General features: G+C 40.7%; 4 non-coding genes across 4 annotated transcripts; 2 read left to right on the top strand and 2 right to left on the bottom strand.

The window, feature by feature from the left end:
• Positions 1-4,105: 4,105 nt before the first annotated feature.
• Positions 4,106-4,179, top strand: TRNAI-AAU. The gene has a single exon. It is a non-coding gene; the product is annotated as a tRNA-Ile (tRNA).
• A 4,330-nt stretch (positions 4,180-8,509) lies between these two features.
• TRNAT-AGU lies at positions 8,510-8,583 on the bottom strand. The gene has a single exon. It is a non-coding gene; the product is annotated as a tRNA-Thr (tRNA).
• A 3,512-nt stretch (positions 8,584-12,095) lies between these two features.
• TRNAV-UAC lies at positions 12,096-12,168 on the top strand. The gene has a single exon. It is a non-coding gene; the product is annotated as a tRNA-Val (tRNA).
• Positions 12,169-12,597: 429 nt separating this feature from the next.
• Positions 12,598-12,669, bottom strand: TRNAH-GUG. Its single transcript has one exon. It is a non-coding gene; the product is annotated as a tRNA-His (tRNA).
• Between the last annotated feature and the right edge of the window lie 3,241 nt (positions 12,670-15,910).

Genomic DNA, 15,910 nt, shown 5'->3' with positions numbered 1-15,910 from the left:
AGGCAACAGTTAGAACTGGACAAGGAACAACAGACTGGTTCCAAATCGGGAAAAGAATAGTCAAGGCTGCATATTGTCACCCTGCTTATTTAACTTCTATGCAGACAGAGTACATCATTTGAAATGCTGGGCTGGATGAAGCACAAGCTGCAATCAAGATTGTCAAAAGAAATATCAATAACTTCTGACATGCAGATGACACCACCTTTATGGCAGAAAGTGAAGAAGAACTAAAAAGACTCTTGATGAAAGTGAAAGAGGAGAGTGAAAAAGTTGGCTTAAAGCTCAACATTCAAAAAACGAAGATCATGGCATCTGGTCCAATCACTTCATGGCAAATAGATGGGGAAACAGTGGAAACAGTGACAGACTTTATTTTTTGGGGCCCCCAAATCACTGCAGATGGGTTGGTGACTGCAGCCATGAAATTAAAAGATGCTTGCTCCTTGGAAGAAAAGCTATGACCAACCAAGACAGCATATTAAAAAGCAGAGCCATTACTTTGCCAACAAAAGTCCATCTAGTCAAAGCCATAGTTTTTCCAGTAGTCATGTATAGATGTGAGAGTTGGACTATAAAGAAAGCTGGGTGTGGAAGAATTGATGCTTTTGAATTATGGTGTTGGAGAAGACTCTTGAGAGTCCCTTGGACTGCAAGGAGATCCAACCAGTCATTCCTAAAGGAAATCAGTCCTGAATATTCCTTGGAAGGACTGATGCTGAAGCTGAAAGTGCAATACTTTGGCCACCTGATGCGAAGAACTGACTCCTTGGAAAAGACCCTGCTGCTGGGCAAGACTGAAGGCAGGAGGAGAAGGGGACAACAGAGGATGAGATGGTTGGATGGCATCACTGACTCAATGGACATGAGTTTAAATAAGCTCCAGGAGTTGGTGATGGACAGGGAAGCCTGGTACGCTGCAGTCCATGGGATTTCAAAGAGCTAGACTGAGTGACTGAACTGAACTGAAGGATATTAGTTTTGTTGTTGTTGTCTGTTTTTTTTTTTTCAGCTCTGGTGCTTGGATTCAGACTCCACTGCTTTCCATAACTTACTGGTGTTATGGAATGAGAATTCTGCATGGTACAGTTTCCAAGACAGAATTTAAGTTACTCTTTCGAGGCCCCATTGGAAGTGATTTTTCATGCAGTCTTTTGTATAAATGAAGTCTTCCACCTCAGCATTTCTATACAAAATAGCACACTGTCATCTCCTGACCTCAAAATTCTCATCTTCTAGGTGACAACAAGGCTCACAATTTCCTTCACTATTTACTTCTAAAAATTGTTGGCGATATTATTCCCCAAAATTGCAAAAAGCAAGAGATAAGGATTACAAACGGATATTATGTTTAAGTAGATATGCCAAGATAATGAAAGCTATGTATCCATATACAGAACTTTTCCATGGCACATAGTATAAGTGCTTTCATTGGATAATGTTGCTCATCTGTCCTGATCATTTGTGCAGAAAATATACCAGTATCAGACACAAAAAACTGAAGAAAAGATCTTTTTAAAGGTAAAATAAAAATAATGCCTATGTGGAGAAAACCATCTCCGCTGTTTGACAGTTAGTCAGAAGTCATGGTGGTATTGGATTTTAAGCTCTAGAAAGGTGTGGGAAGGACCATGTGTGACTTTGGGACCATCATGTTAGTAATGAAAACTAGACTTGATTATGGTAGATTCTTAATAAACATTTATCAAATCAGGGGACAATATTAGAGGTAACTTTCTGAAATGTATCCAAATTTCATGTGACATTCTTTTGCCATGCAAATGCCCAGCAGTCTCACTTGGAAGTCTAAGTAAAATCTGGCAACACACCTTCATGGGTCAGCCATTTTCCTTCTTGAAGTTTTCATGGTGTCATGTGGATATTATACCTCACTTCTAATTTAGTAAAAGAACAAAACTAGCTATTTTAAAATACCAGTTGAATAAATGATATGTGATATAAGGATAACCTGAAACAATATGCAAAGCACTTGGCAACATTAAGCCTTTGAATGGTTAATTTCCTTACTGAGAGAGGCTAGTCTGTTCCATATATTCTAAAGGAAATAGTTTCAAGGAATGACACAAGCAGTTTTGGCACAGAAATCTGGAAATATTTTAAAAATATAAAGGACTGAGTTCCATTTTTGGTTAAGTTGTAGGAGGTTGCAAGAGTGTTGTCCTCTCAACCTACTAACTAGGTTGTCCTATCAACCTAATAAATAACTAACCATAAGCTTAAGAGGAGTAGATTTTCTGAACCCATCAGGAGTTGAGGATACAAAAAAATCAAAGTAAACTAAATTCTAGAAAGAGGCCCTCACTGAAGAAAAGAAGTCTCTGGCTGTCTTTATCTCTGGCAGTTGGGCAGTCACAAAGGAGAAAAAGCCTGTGAAGACCAGATTAAGAGAAAGCAGAAGAAACTAAGAAATTTTAAAGGTATGCTGTGGGCTTGCTTGACCCAAACAGAATTACAAGAAGCCAAACCAGTTCTGATTATTTCTGCTAGGGGTGAGTAGGTCAAAAGGGGGTGAGGGAAAAGACCAGAAAGTGGAAATACCCACTGAGGCACTCTCTAGTTCAAAACCTTCTGAAGTTGGGGAGCAGGGCAGAAAAACAAAGAGCAACCAGCACAAGGTACTTTGTATTTTAGCAGCCAACAGCCAAGACTAGAGAGCTGAGAGAAACCTCTCCAGGACTTAATGAGTGGAGAGAGCTCCCAGAGAAAAACAGCCTGGGAGAGGGAAGGAAAGCAAGAGATTGCCCAGTCACCCAAACAGCGGACATTCTGGCCTTTAAGCAGAGGGAGGTTTCTCAGGGTTTGGAAATCTGGGACAGTAGCAGTAAAGCTCAAAGAGAGGAGAAAAGACTACAGATCAAGAACTGTAGTAAAATTTTTTAATGATAATAAATAAACACATACAATTAAAATTAAAAAATTGGTTTTCCCCACTCACTTTCCACCAAATTTTTACTAGAAGGCAAAGAAAATGAAGACAGCTACTAGTTCATAGGGTGGATGCTGATACAAAGTTAAAGATATATATTTCTTTATCAGTGTATAAATACTAAAGATAAGAAATACCATCTTACAGCTTTCTAAACAATTAAAAAGAAAATTTATAAATTGCATGATATAAAATAAGTAAATGAGTAGTTAACTTGTCTCATTAAAAGAAATAGCTCTTTTTAGAATAGTCTTTCAGATCTTACTCGATATACTATATACATACATAAAATGAGTCAATTAACTTCAGATGCAAAAAAGTAGGGGGGCTAAAAAAAGAGAGAGAGGGTTGTAGGGTCCAACAGAGAAAAGAAAGCAAGTAGAAATTTGTTGCACCGCTGGTCCCTGCCAGAGTTGACACGGCTTGTAGGTGGATCAGGCCAGGCTCAAAAGGGCAAAGATTTCCTAACTCCTTACTGTGTGTTGCCTGACCTTGGTTGGCTTTAGTTCCCTCGCCCCTTTCAGATTCCGTTGTTTCTCCCTGGTCCGGATCACGGGCCGTGACCCGGACTCACCCTGGTCTCGACTTGTCTCGTCAAAGACTTGGAGGTTTTAGGATGGAGACGTCAGCCCTTTTGCCTCCGGAGACCTCAACCCCGTCCTCTGTCGTCACCAAGTGTCCAATCGTCGGTACTGCAGCGTCAGGTCACGGTCTTAACCCGCTCCGGACGAACAGCTAGCTACCGACTTAGCTTTAGAGCAACCAGGCAACCCACCCTGAGGCCAAGCGGCTAGAGGCCTCTAGGAAGAGGGGACCCGCCCGGAATGGTCTCCCGTACCCCGCGGGCGGAAGCCGGATCCTCTGAGCCCGGCACTCCCGCCGCCATCTCAGGCGTGCAGGAGCTTTGCGTTTACCCTAGGCCTTCTGGGAATTGTTGTAAAGAAGTAGTTGTTTCCGGACATCGATCTGCATCTGCCTTGGTCGATTTGAGAAATAATGTTTTCCTGGGGAGAAGCGAGGTTCATCTGTGCTGGCAGCTGGGATTTATATTTTCCTTTTATGGTAGAAAAAAAGAGCATTTTTAAACCTTTCGTAAAGACGGCCTGCTTTAATTAGATCACCCTTTAAAGGAGGTAAGTAAAGACTTTATACAACGGTGGCCGGTTAGCTCAGTTGGTTAGAGCGTGGTGCTAATAACGCCAAGGTCGCGGGTTCGATCCCCGTACGGGCCACACCGGGAGTTACTTTTTCCCCCTCCTTTTATCCATAGACCACGTCTCAGGTGGAAAGTGCTGCCATGTATCCAGTCACAGATAGTCCTAATATCACCAGCACTGAAAGATTTGATTGTGTGTCTGTATTTTTTCTTTATAAAAAATAACGTACCAGAGTCACGATGAAAAGCTTTCAAAGAAGCTTGAACGAGGTAAGGTGGCTGTATTTAGGAAAGAGGAGATAGGGAGAGTTAGAGAATTTCTTGCATCATCCTGGAAAAAACTTAAGGCAATAATGTTTTGATATAGTTTATATTTCTGAAATGTAAAAACATCCTTCCTCTGCATGGTAAGCTGCTCAGTTGCTTAGGGTATTGTTTTTATAGTGTTAAGGTCGCTGATTCGATCCCTTCGGGCATGTATGCCCGGGGTATTTCGGTTTCCTTTTTCTCAACGTGGGAATATCTCAGGCTTGTTCGCGTAGCCTCAGACCAGCAACCGCGAATGCTCCGTGGTAAAATGGTGCAATGGTCAGCCTTTGGGTTGCATCTGACCGTTACTTCCGTGCTGCCACTTACCAAGTCATTTAAAACTCGTCTACAGTTTTTTGTTTTGAACGTTTATCATAAAATCTCTGGACTTCAGATGTGAATGACGAAAACGGGGTGTGCAGTGGGGGATAGGAAGTCAAGAGCCCCTGGGGCCGTTCTCAGTCGAAGCTCCTTACTCTCCCTGTCGGTCCTGTCTTCCTGTCTGGTCCAGGAGCCAGAAGTATGGCTCCTGGCTCTCTGTGTGCCCAGCACGAGCCTCCTCCTTTTTTCTCCCCTCAACCCTTGCACTGTCCCTCAGACTCCCAACATATTTTTACTTTTTCTCTTGTTTAAAAGTACGGGGTTACTATGAAAGCATGTATGATATTGATTAAGTAATGACCTAAGTATTGTCTCAAGCACAGTTCCAGCGGCATAGTGGGTGCTTAACAAGCCCAAGAGGACAAGGCCTTCCTCTGGCTCTGCATCCTTGGTATCAAAGCCAGCACCTGAAAAACTTTTTTTAAAAAATTAATAAAGGATATCTATTACTCTATTGCATATTAAATAATATAGATTTGAAGTACAAGAAGGACTCAACAGGTCATTGCTATCTTTGGAGATGAAGGAGGCCACAGGCCATGAAATGTGGACATTCACTAGAAACAGAATGTTAGCTGACAGCCTTCAAGGAATGAAAAATTCCTACAGATTTATCAGTGCCCACTGTTCATAATATGTTTGGAGTTCTGGTATCGTTTTGCCTGATATTAGGCAATGGCACCCCACTCCAGTACTCTTGCCTGGAAAATCCCATGGACGGAGGAGCCTGGTGGGCCACAGTCCATGGGGTCTCTAAGAGTCGGACACGACTGAGCGACTTCACTTTCACTTTTCACTTTCATGCATTGGAGAAGGAAATGGCGACCCACTCCAGTGTTCTTGCCTGGAGAATCTCAGGGATGGGGGAGCCCGGTGGGCTGCCGTCTATGCGGTCACACAGAGTCGGACACAACTGAAGCGACTTAGTAGCAGCAGCAGCAGACAATAGCAGCAGAGTACACTGAGACATAATTTCAGTTACTTTTCTGCGGGGACCTAGCGTGAGGAACTCCGCTCTTGGCAAGGGTCATGAGGAAGGAGACTTGGCACATGCAAAGGCAGGATCGAGCCTCAGGAAACCCCCTGTTCCTGAGCATCTACCCCCCAAACCAGAGTCTGTTTTATGCTCTCACCTACACCTCTGACTTTACGGGGGGCTCTCCCCCATCACCATTTCTCTCGGAGGAGTTAACTTGCAGCTCCAGTTTAAAAATTCCTGGGCGTGACAGAGTGTTTCAACTTACAAACTCCTCTGAAGGTTCTCTAGCCTGCCTGAGCGGGTTCGTCAGGCCACATGTGATTGTTTACAGCCTCCCAACCGTGAGAGGCACGAGATGCTTTAAACTTTCTATATGCAGACTCTTGAAAAGTTAGAAAATTATTAGTATAGTATAATGGGTTGATTAGGAATTATATTGGTGAAGGGTTTTTCATTTATTGTGCCAATAATTACTGCTAATTCCCTGCCCTAGGTGTGACAAGGGTGTCTCAGGTCAAACCTCTCTGCTGGCAAACTAGCTTGTGTGACCGGATTATCCACACTCCTGCCAAACACATGATTGTTTACTACCTCTCAACCATAAACAGCACAGAGAGTTTGGAGTATTTTGAAAGTCTTAATTAGCATAGGGCTTTTCTCATTGTTGAGTCAATGATTGCCTCAATTGGGCCTCCATATCCTTAGGCATCTGGGAATATATTAATCAATGTATTTGGAATATAGAAAAGGAAATATAGTAGTTTTTGATGTTAGCAATACTAGACTTTTTGAGTTAATGAATTTTCTCTTTTGCTATAGATCACTGTACTTTGTTATAGCACTGTGTCCTTGCTATGTAAAAATGTAACTTTATCACTATCTTAAGACTAAATAGATCTTAAGGGGAATACTGGTGAAGGGTTTTCATTTGTTGAGCCAATATTTGCTGCTAAATCTCCATATTCCTTGACCTTATAATGAATATAACTAGCATATAGGAGAAATAAGTATTAACCTTTAAGATTAACCATGTTAAACCTTAGGCTAAGTAAATTCCTTTCTTGATTGTAACCCACTACAACCTCACCCTATAGGAATGCAACTTTATTTGGAGGGTGGCGCCTGGTTTAAGAAAAAATCACCCCTAGAAAAAATAAGTTTTTTTCTGGTTGACTGACTGTTATCAGAAAGGATCATAAAATGTCAGCAGGCCTCATGGCCAGAAGATGATGTAAAACCCCTAAGATCTTTGTATAATTTTATATGAGGCACCTGATTGTGACAAGGGTCAGGTCTGCTGACCCCTGCCTGACTCTGTATTCATCCCTATGTATAACAAAAAGTATATAAGCAAAACTGAAAAATAAAGAAATGGGATCAGTTTCTGGAAAGACTGATTCCCCCATGTCATTCTTTTTTTTCCCTTCTGGCTGAATTTCCATCTGGAATGTGGGTACTCACCAAGCCTGCTAATTTTGCCTGGGCTTCTAAGATCGGACCGGGGAGGCCTCAGTGCCTGCTCTCCTTCGGGAGAATGGAAAGATGCCTGTGGCCTACGTAGGTGGTGATTGGTATTCCACATAAACCAAGTTATTCAGCTTCTTTTTCTCCACTAATCTTCCTACTACACTATCCGTTTCTAATCTCTCTATATATCTGTAATTAAATAAGTTTTTTCCTAGGACGCCTACTCCGTCTCCCCTTCGAATTACCCTGGATCCACCGGGGCTGGACCCTGGCACTTTTCAAAATGTTAACTTGGTTGCACTTTGAATCTAACATGTAGGCAATTGGCTTTCAACTGAGGATTTACATTACTTACATATGAAGTCTTATGAATAAATAAATGTGTAGGACCTACTGCAGACTTACTGGAATGGCATAATCCGCTACTCCTCATGACTATCATTTTTGCTCACATTCCTTGGGAAGTACATGGGTAAGAACTGCTATGGATAAACTAATGAAAATGAAACCAGGTTTCCAATGAAGTATAAACAGGGTTTCAGGCATAAGGCAGAACTACTTCTGTGAAAGTGAAAAGACAATGACTCTGATAAAACTCCAATTATAATGTTTGAAATTTTTTTTTAATAAAAGGGAAAAACCCAATGTGTAGGCCAGTGCTATGCAGTGACATTTTAGCTAATAAACTCTGATATCATTTAACATTCAAGAAATTGATAACCTATTTATGATTTATTTCCCCAAAACATCATTAAGCTCCCAATTTCCACTCCCAGAAGGTTCTACTAACACACAAACAAATACAGTTTTGAGGGCTGTACAAAACCAAAATGATGAGGGTCTAAATTTGACATTCTCTTACTTGTTCTCTGAAATAAAAATGAGTCTGATTCTAAAAATGTCTTATTAATTCTTTACATGATGCTGATAACCAAACTCCATCGTTTAGCTGAAAATGTTGGATGTCACAGATTAAGAGAGCTGAAAGTGAATTTCCAAGACAGAATTTGAAGTTTTGCCATCAGGTACTGTAAGATAATTTGTGCTCAATCCACACACGAATCATTAGCAAATCCATCACTTTCTATCCTTTACAGGAAACTTACTCACTTTTCCCTTCACCACAGCTCTTCATATTGTGATGCTGGAAAAAGACTCTCCACATTGGAATAAGAACTTAATACAGAACTTATCAGTAATATAAATTGTTCAATGCATCTCTAAGATGTTTGGTGGCAACAACTGTTGAAATATAAAAACCGAACAAGGAAGGCCCCGCTGGGATTCGAACCCAGGATCTCCTGTTTACTAGACAGGCGCTTTGACCAGCTAAGCCACAGGGCCGCTTTTCTAACTAAGATTCAGTTATATCGTATTTGTAATATTTTCTGTGAAATGCAGCATTTTGACAGAAATGTACATGATTTCGTGACAAAGAGATCGAATCTATATTTCCAAACCGTATTTCTATACGAAAGCGGAAACTTCAACATATAAAAAATAATGCATTCTTCAGTGCGAGGTTTTAAAAATTATTTTACATTGGCGTGAAATTCCTATTTCATGGTGACTTTCGCCCTCTAGAGGAAATATTGGATATTGCCACCCATTAAAAAAATTTATCCATTAATTCATTTTGTTCACAAATGTGGTCACTATTGTACCTCAGGTAATTTACTGGGTCCTGAAGATAGAACAGTGAACAAAACAAACAAAAACTTCTTCATCTTTAAGATTTATATTCTAGAAACAAATAAATAAAGTGAATTTTAAAAACTTCCCTCTCCAAACAAACGAGAGACATAAGCACCAGTTCCCCAATCTCCGGGTTACAGACTCCAATATGCTACTTTCTGAGCTAATTCACTGCACAAGAGCAAGACTACCATGCTTCCTTCGATTTTATCTGACCTGGCACAAGAAAGCAAGCAAAGATAAGGACACTCTAATGCAGAGAAGATTCTGCTCATTGCACCAGTGAGTTAAAACTGACTTGATCTCTGTCTTCATTGACTGTAAAAGTGAGTGAAGGATTCAGAGAAGTAATGAAAATTAGGGTGCAATGTGGTAAATACCTCCCACAGGATGCAGGAGGCAGGAGGCAAGGTGCAGGGTGTCTTAGCAGAGTCACATGACCTCTCTTCTCAGTTTCCGTGTCAGGTTGATGATTGCAGAAGGGTCTGTGGCATGTTGGCCAAATACAGCTTAAGGTGGGGAAGGAACAGATGAGGCCAACTTTTGGAAATGTTTACATAACTTCCTTGTGTTTTGTGCTTTATGGAGAAGCACTGACGGCTTATGCATTCACTGAGCACCCACAAAATGAAAGACCCTGGAGAACAGAGAAATCACTGAGATCCAGTGACAAATTGATCTAATTTCCTCTGGGCACCCACCAGCTCTTCTCTGCCAGTGTAGCCTGTATCTAAACTATTCACCCTTTCTTACAACAAGATTTATTCATTTCCTTTGTCCTTATGTCCTGCTGCCATTCCTCTCCTTACATAAACAAGTTTTCTAATTTGTTCATTGTGTATTATTTTGATCATATATATATATACACATATATACCAAAATTGACATTTTTGTCTTTTGCACATATAAATTTATATGAATATTATATACTTATGCCTTTAAAAAGCATTTTGACTTTAAGATCCATCAAAATTGCCCTGCGTACACTTAAATCATTGCTTCTAATTTTTGTGTAAAATTCCATAATAGGTATCGTATTTCCTGTCTTTTGTCCTTTTTCACCCTAATGGTTTGTACTTTTGAGGTTATGCTTAGAGGATTTTTCACACTACTAGGTTAAAAAATATTCTCTCTTTAAAAAGTATATATTTTCTTCTTTTAAATTTGAGACATGATCTGTCTAGCCATATAGGGAAGTCTACTGGTTTTTTATATGACAGTTTGTTGGAGGTGTGTCTTCTAGCGCTTAAAGTTTTGGTTTAGTAAGAGTCTTCAGAATGTGTTGGTGGTCATGTAGTATCCTATACTTCCTTTAACTTAGCCTCCTTGTATTTTCATGAAATTAGGTATTTAGTAAAATTATGTGTTTTTCTTGTTATAATATATATTTGCAAGGTCAGGGAGAGTTCTAACAACCCATCAAAAGTCATAACACATAAATAGTAAACTTTATGAAAATAATTGTTTGAATTATATTTTATGATTTTCCCGTCAAAGAGTCTTCCAAAGATTTGTTTTTTGTTTATATTCTTGTAAGCTTGGGCCAATGTTTCGTAAGCCTATGAAATCAATCCTAGACTTTCTAAACTGTAAACAAATACTTTTTGGTTTCTTATCAGAAAAGATATGAGAACAAAATGCTATTGCTGTCATTGGTGAGTGGGAAGGTTTTGAAATTAGTTTGTAAGTTGTGTGTCTACTTGGGTTCAATCCTTGCTCTGATGCATGAGCTTGTTTTTTTAATTGATCCTTTTCATTAAGAACTGGAAACTCCTTATGTTTGGTCCAGAAACTCTATGAGCTTCTATCTTGTGCTCAGGCTCTTTGGTTATTTTTTGCTCTCCTATAATTCTAAGACCTTGAACAACTAGGATTATGTGACCCTCAAACAACCTTCTCACCAGTGACTTGACTTCTAAAAGGCTCCCAACTCTTCACTAAGGCTCTGGAAATCAGGGCCCAGAATTTGAAGATTTGTTAGACCACTAATATATTACAAGGAAGGAGGGAGAGGAGACAGAGATTGTGTAGGAGAGGTAAAATTTCTCTACTCTTAGGGTTTCTGATTGGGCCTAAGAATTAAACTAGCATAAAACAGATTGATAGGAGAAACCCATACAAATTTTATTAAGCAAGTTGTACATGGGAGCCCTCACAAGAAAAGTGAAGACTTGAAGTAATTAGAGTCCAACACTTATGTATTAGATTGGACAAACATGAAAATGTGACAAGACAAAAGGGTTTGGGCTAGGGCAGTTAATTGTGGAAAAAAAGACTTGGAAGATAAGGGTTAGTTTAAGGAGGTTTTTCTTTTTTGGAAAGATTTTTCTCTGCTTGGACTCCCCAGTCTCTGGTAATAAGAATGCTTCCTTCTTCCTGGTACAGGGAGGGCATATTGTATTTCATCTCCTGCTTTCAGAATCAAAAGGAAGGTAAGAGTGCCCTTTCTTGCATTTGCTGTTTTTCAAGTGTGGTTAACTTTTTTAAAAATCAACATATTAGAGGAGAATATTTTGACATGGCATGCTCTGAACCCCTATAATTGAAAACATTTTATTTTTTTGTGCCTTCCATCTGCATTAATGCATAGATATCCTAAGTTTAACTTAGTGAGCAGTCCCCCAGTTGTCTAGCTGTAACTCAGCTACAAAAAAGAAAGGTCATGAAAGTGCTGCTAATTTTGTTTATAATTTTTTTGAAATAGATACATTTATTCAGCACCTGTTATTTGCTAGGAACTATAGCATGGTAAGATAAGGTGATGAGATTTGTATATACAGGGGTTTTGATTGTTGCATTGCTCTATCCTCAGCACTTTGACAAGTGCTTGGCCCACATGTTTAACATACATACTCTTTGAGTGAATGGATAAATATAGGTTAGCCTAGAAGTGTTCAAAGGGGCACAAATCAAGAATCATGTTTTCACAGATAGATTAGTCTAGAAGTGTTCAAAGGGGCACAAATCAAGAATAGTGTGTTCACAAATGATGTAACTTGAAGATATTTTAAGCTTCTGTGAGAGTGAAAGGCAGTAGAAATGTAATTAAGCATCAAAAGTTTCCACGTTCAAAGCTACCAATCTTTGAATCAATAATTATATTTGCTGATATAGTTTGCCAGAAACTTTTCTATCTGGGGACAGGGGATCTGCTAGCTCATGGTTCCATAGTGTAGTGGTTAGCACATCTGCTTTACACGCAGAAGGTCCTGGGTTCGATCCCCAGTGGAACCAGCTGAGAAAACGTGCATCTTTTTTTTTTCTTCTCCAACTCCAACGCAGAGTGAGGTTTCGGTGTTTTGTAGGTTAGGCTTCTAATAGCTATTTATGAAACAGAATATATGATTTTCCCCTGACTTCTCTTTGAGAGATCCACTTTCATATACTGTGTAGCTCTGTGAGGCAATGTGAAGCATCAGGTTGTCACCTATTTCTCCTTGACTTTTATGATGACTAGAGATAAATCTGGAAGAAAATGAAATCCACCATACAATCCTATATGAAACCTAAGAATCCATAAAGTATGAGTGTAAAAGAGAGCCATTACTGGCCAGTGCGGGCAGGATGCAGAACATTTGTCTTCTATCTCGCAAAGGCATTTCCGAGGCTGTCTCCATGGCAACGTTGTAAAAACAGTGAGGTGCTTATGAGCAATGCAGATCCTGCCATGACTTGGATTCGAACCAAGGTTGCTGCGGCCACAACGCAGAGTACTAACCACTATACGATCACGGCAAGCCATGAAGAAACACCTGCCTCTGGGCTGTACCTCTGCTCTTTTCTCAGGAACATCCATTCCCGTCATCCATAGAAAGAGGCAGTTTGTTTCCCGTCCCTATTTAGAAATGCCTTCTCAATTAATTGCCTTATTCTCTCCTCCACTTTCCAACATCTTGCTCCTGACCAACAAACCAAAAGAAACAAAAATTGTTTCACTCTGTGCAATTTTTCAAACATGATGGTTCCTCTCTGGGTTGCTAACACTTGTGGAATCACAACTCTCACTTCCACTTCTAATCCATGCACGTTTCTTGCTTAGTTTTACAAAGTGTGGTCCTCAGACCTCCAGCTATGAAACAGGGAGGGTGGTTGCTTCGAAGTGAATCTTACTGATTCCCATTTTTGGCCAAACTGGTCAGAATCTTTGGGTGCTTGGCGTATAATCTGCCCTCATACCAGGTGCCAGAAGTCAGTTCAAGGCAACAAATATGGGTTGATTCTGCCCATACATCTGTGAATTCAGCCCCACCAGGACTCATCCCGCCCAGTTGAAACCATCAGAAAATGTGGTGTCTAGGGTGCTCACATCTCATTGAAACTACTTTCTCCATTTACCTAGGTTTGGGTTGCCAGAGGGGGAAGTGCTTCTTGTGTGGCCTGGAAGCTCTATGGTCCACCCCCACCCCTCACAGATGGCTCTGTGGACATTGATCCTAGAGTCAGAGTCCTGGAGTGCTCCTTCCTTGGTAGGAAATGATTTCCCTTCTTCTCTATACCTGGTTAAATTTCATTCCTGCTTCACTCAGCTTTCCACTGAATTCATTGGGGAAGCTTTTCCTGACTTCCTGTCTCCATACAACATATTCCTCTCAGTCTAAGTCAAATTTTATTTTCTCTGTTCCATGATTTTTTTTTTTTTTTTGCTTTTCCATCAATGTCCCTATATCAGTTTATGATTAATTAGTTACTGGAGTTATTCTAAATTAATGTCAGTCTCCTCCCTTCTTCCCTCCCCGCCCTCACTGTGTTCCAAGAGGAGATAACTGTCTTGTTCAATAGTTTATCACCAGGCTCCATGTTAAGTTCTTTATGAATATTGTTTGGCCCCATAATGAATGAATTAATATGCAGAGATTCCAAACCAATGCTTTATGAAAGCAATCTCCCAACAGTATGTGGCCAAGCACATGACTTTATTGTGTGTGGAGAACGTTATCAGGTAGGGCTGTGGGGAGATAAAGATCGATAGAAAATGAAAGTAAAGCGTTCATATAACAGCAGCTGTCCATAAAAAGCGTCTCAGCAGAGCTGAAATGATGTCCTTAATTTTCTGAGATTTTCTGTCTCCTTCCTTCTAGATCACACAAAGCCATCCTAATTACTGGCAGGTTTGCTGAAGAATTTCCAGTATTAATTTGACCTGGGAAGAGAGCTAGGGATTTTCTCAGTCTCAAGGAAATGAGCTCAGTTAAGTTGAAGGAAAGAAAATGCTGCTGTACAGAGAATGCAGGCCGCTTCTGTCTCAGGCTTGTGTGAGTTGGACCTCTTCTTCCTTTCTTTCCCTCAGGGACTTTCTCTCACCGTATTTAGAAAGCATCCTATTTATGGACTTAAGTGCTTTTCCGTATTTTCTGCTCTGGTGTTTTTAGCAGTGGGATTGATTTGCATGTGGTTCCCTATACAGAGAGAGAAAAGCTAATCCTGTTGCTAGTTTGTGATGGGGCACAAAGCCTAGAAAATGGCCTCTTTTCTTGTGCTTTTTATTTCTGAAAGCCTTTCTGAGGGTTCTGTCTGACACGTTTACTACGGTGATTCTGAGCAGGATAAAGAGGGTGGGCTATGCAACTTCCTAGCTCTATGCTTATCAATACCATGGACTTTTCTACTTCTGATTTTCATAAGTTTTCTATAAAAAAGTAAACTTAAAACTTTCTCTCGTAGCCTACCATCTCCCTTTCCTATATTATTTAAAAAGGAAAAAATCTCTAGGTGGCGTTTTCTGATGATCCAGTAGTTAGGTTCCTCTGCCCTTTCTAAATCTAGCTTGTACATCTGGAAGTTAGTTCTTGTACTGTTGAAGCCTAGCTTGAAGGATTTTGAGTGGAATTTGATTACAGAACTTCCACAGGACTGGGAAACAGAGACTCTTGGAGGGCACAAGCAAAACCCTGTGCACACGAGGACCCAGGAGAAAGGAGCAGTGACCCCACAAGAGACTGAGCCAGACTTGCCTGTGAGTGTTTGGGAGTCTCTGGTGGAGGTGTGGGTCGACAGTGCCCTGTTGTAGGGTCAGGGGCACTGGCAGCAGCAGTCCTGGGAGGCAGTTGCCATTACCTGTACCATAGAGCGTGTAGTCTACTATAGTGACTGCAAAGTCTAGGACGGGGCCGCCTCAGGCCAAACTACAGGGAGGCAGCAGAGTCCCAGCCATCAGGGGTAAACTGGGTTGAAGATTTACTGAGCATGGCCCTGCCCACCAGAGCAAGACCCAGTTTTCCCCAGAGCCAGTCTCTCCCATCAGGAAGCTTGTATGAACTTCTTATCCTCACCCATCAGAGGGCAGATAGAGTGAAAACCACAGTGAGAGAAAACTAACCAAAATGATCACATGGATCACAGCCTTGTGTAACTCAGTGAGAAAACTGTGTTGCAGCCTGTCCTTCAACCGATTCTTTTTTACAACCTCTTGGTAAACTCCCTATGACCAGTTAACAAAAGGTTAACAATCTTGGGCCTGTTTTGATTGACTGTGTAGAGCATTTTGGCACTAGTAGAACTAGATGGCTGTGTACTGCAACTTATACCTCCAACTTAGAGATGGGAGGCCTTGAGGGGAGAGGAGAGAGGGACAGTGAGCCTGTAAATATGGCATGGTTAGTTTATGGGCAGGGTAATTTCATAGGCTAATGAGTGGATTATTCCAATTATTTGGGGAAAAGGGCAGAGATTTCCAGGTATTGGGCCACGGCCCACTTTTTGACCTTTTACAGTTAGCCTCAGAACTGTCCTTGTGGCTCAGCTGGCAAAGAATCTACCTGTAGTGCAGGAGACCCTGGTTCAATCCCTGGGTTGGGAAGATCCCCTGGGGAAGGGAAAGGTTACCTACTCCAGTATTCTGGCCTGGAGAATTTCATGGACTGTGTAGTCCATAGGGTCACAAAGAGTCAGACCTGACTGAGTGATTTTCACTTCAGAACTGTCATGGTGCTAGTGGGTGTGTCATTTAACTGTTAAAATATTACAATGAGCATATGAG

This window comes from Oryx dammah, unplaced genomic scaffold (genome assembly GCF_014754425.2).
Source record: "Oryx dammah isolate SB20612 unplaced genomic scaffold, SCBI_Odam_1.1 HiC_scaffold_11, whole genome shotgun sequence".
NCBI lineage: Eukaryota > Metazoa > Chordata > Mammalia > Artiodactyla > Bovidae > Oryx > Oryx dammah.
This window is presented reverse-complemented; position numbering and strand designations above follow the sequence as displayed.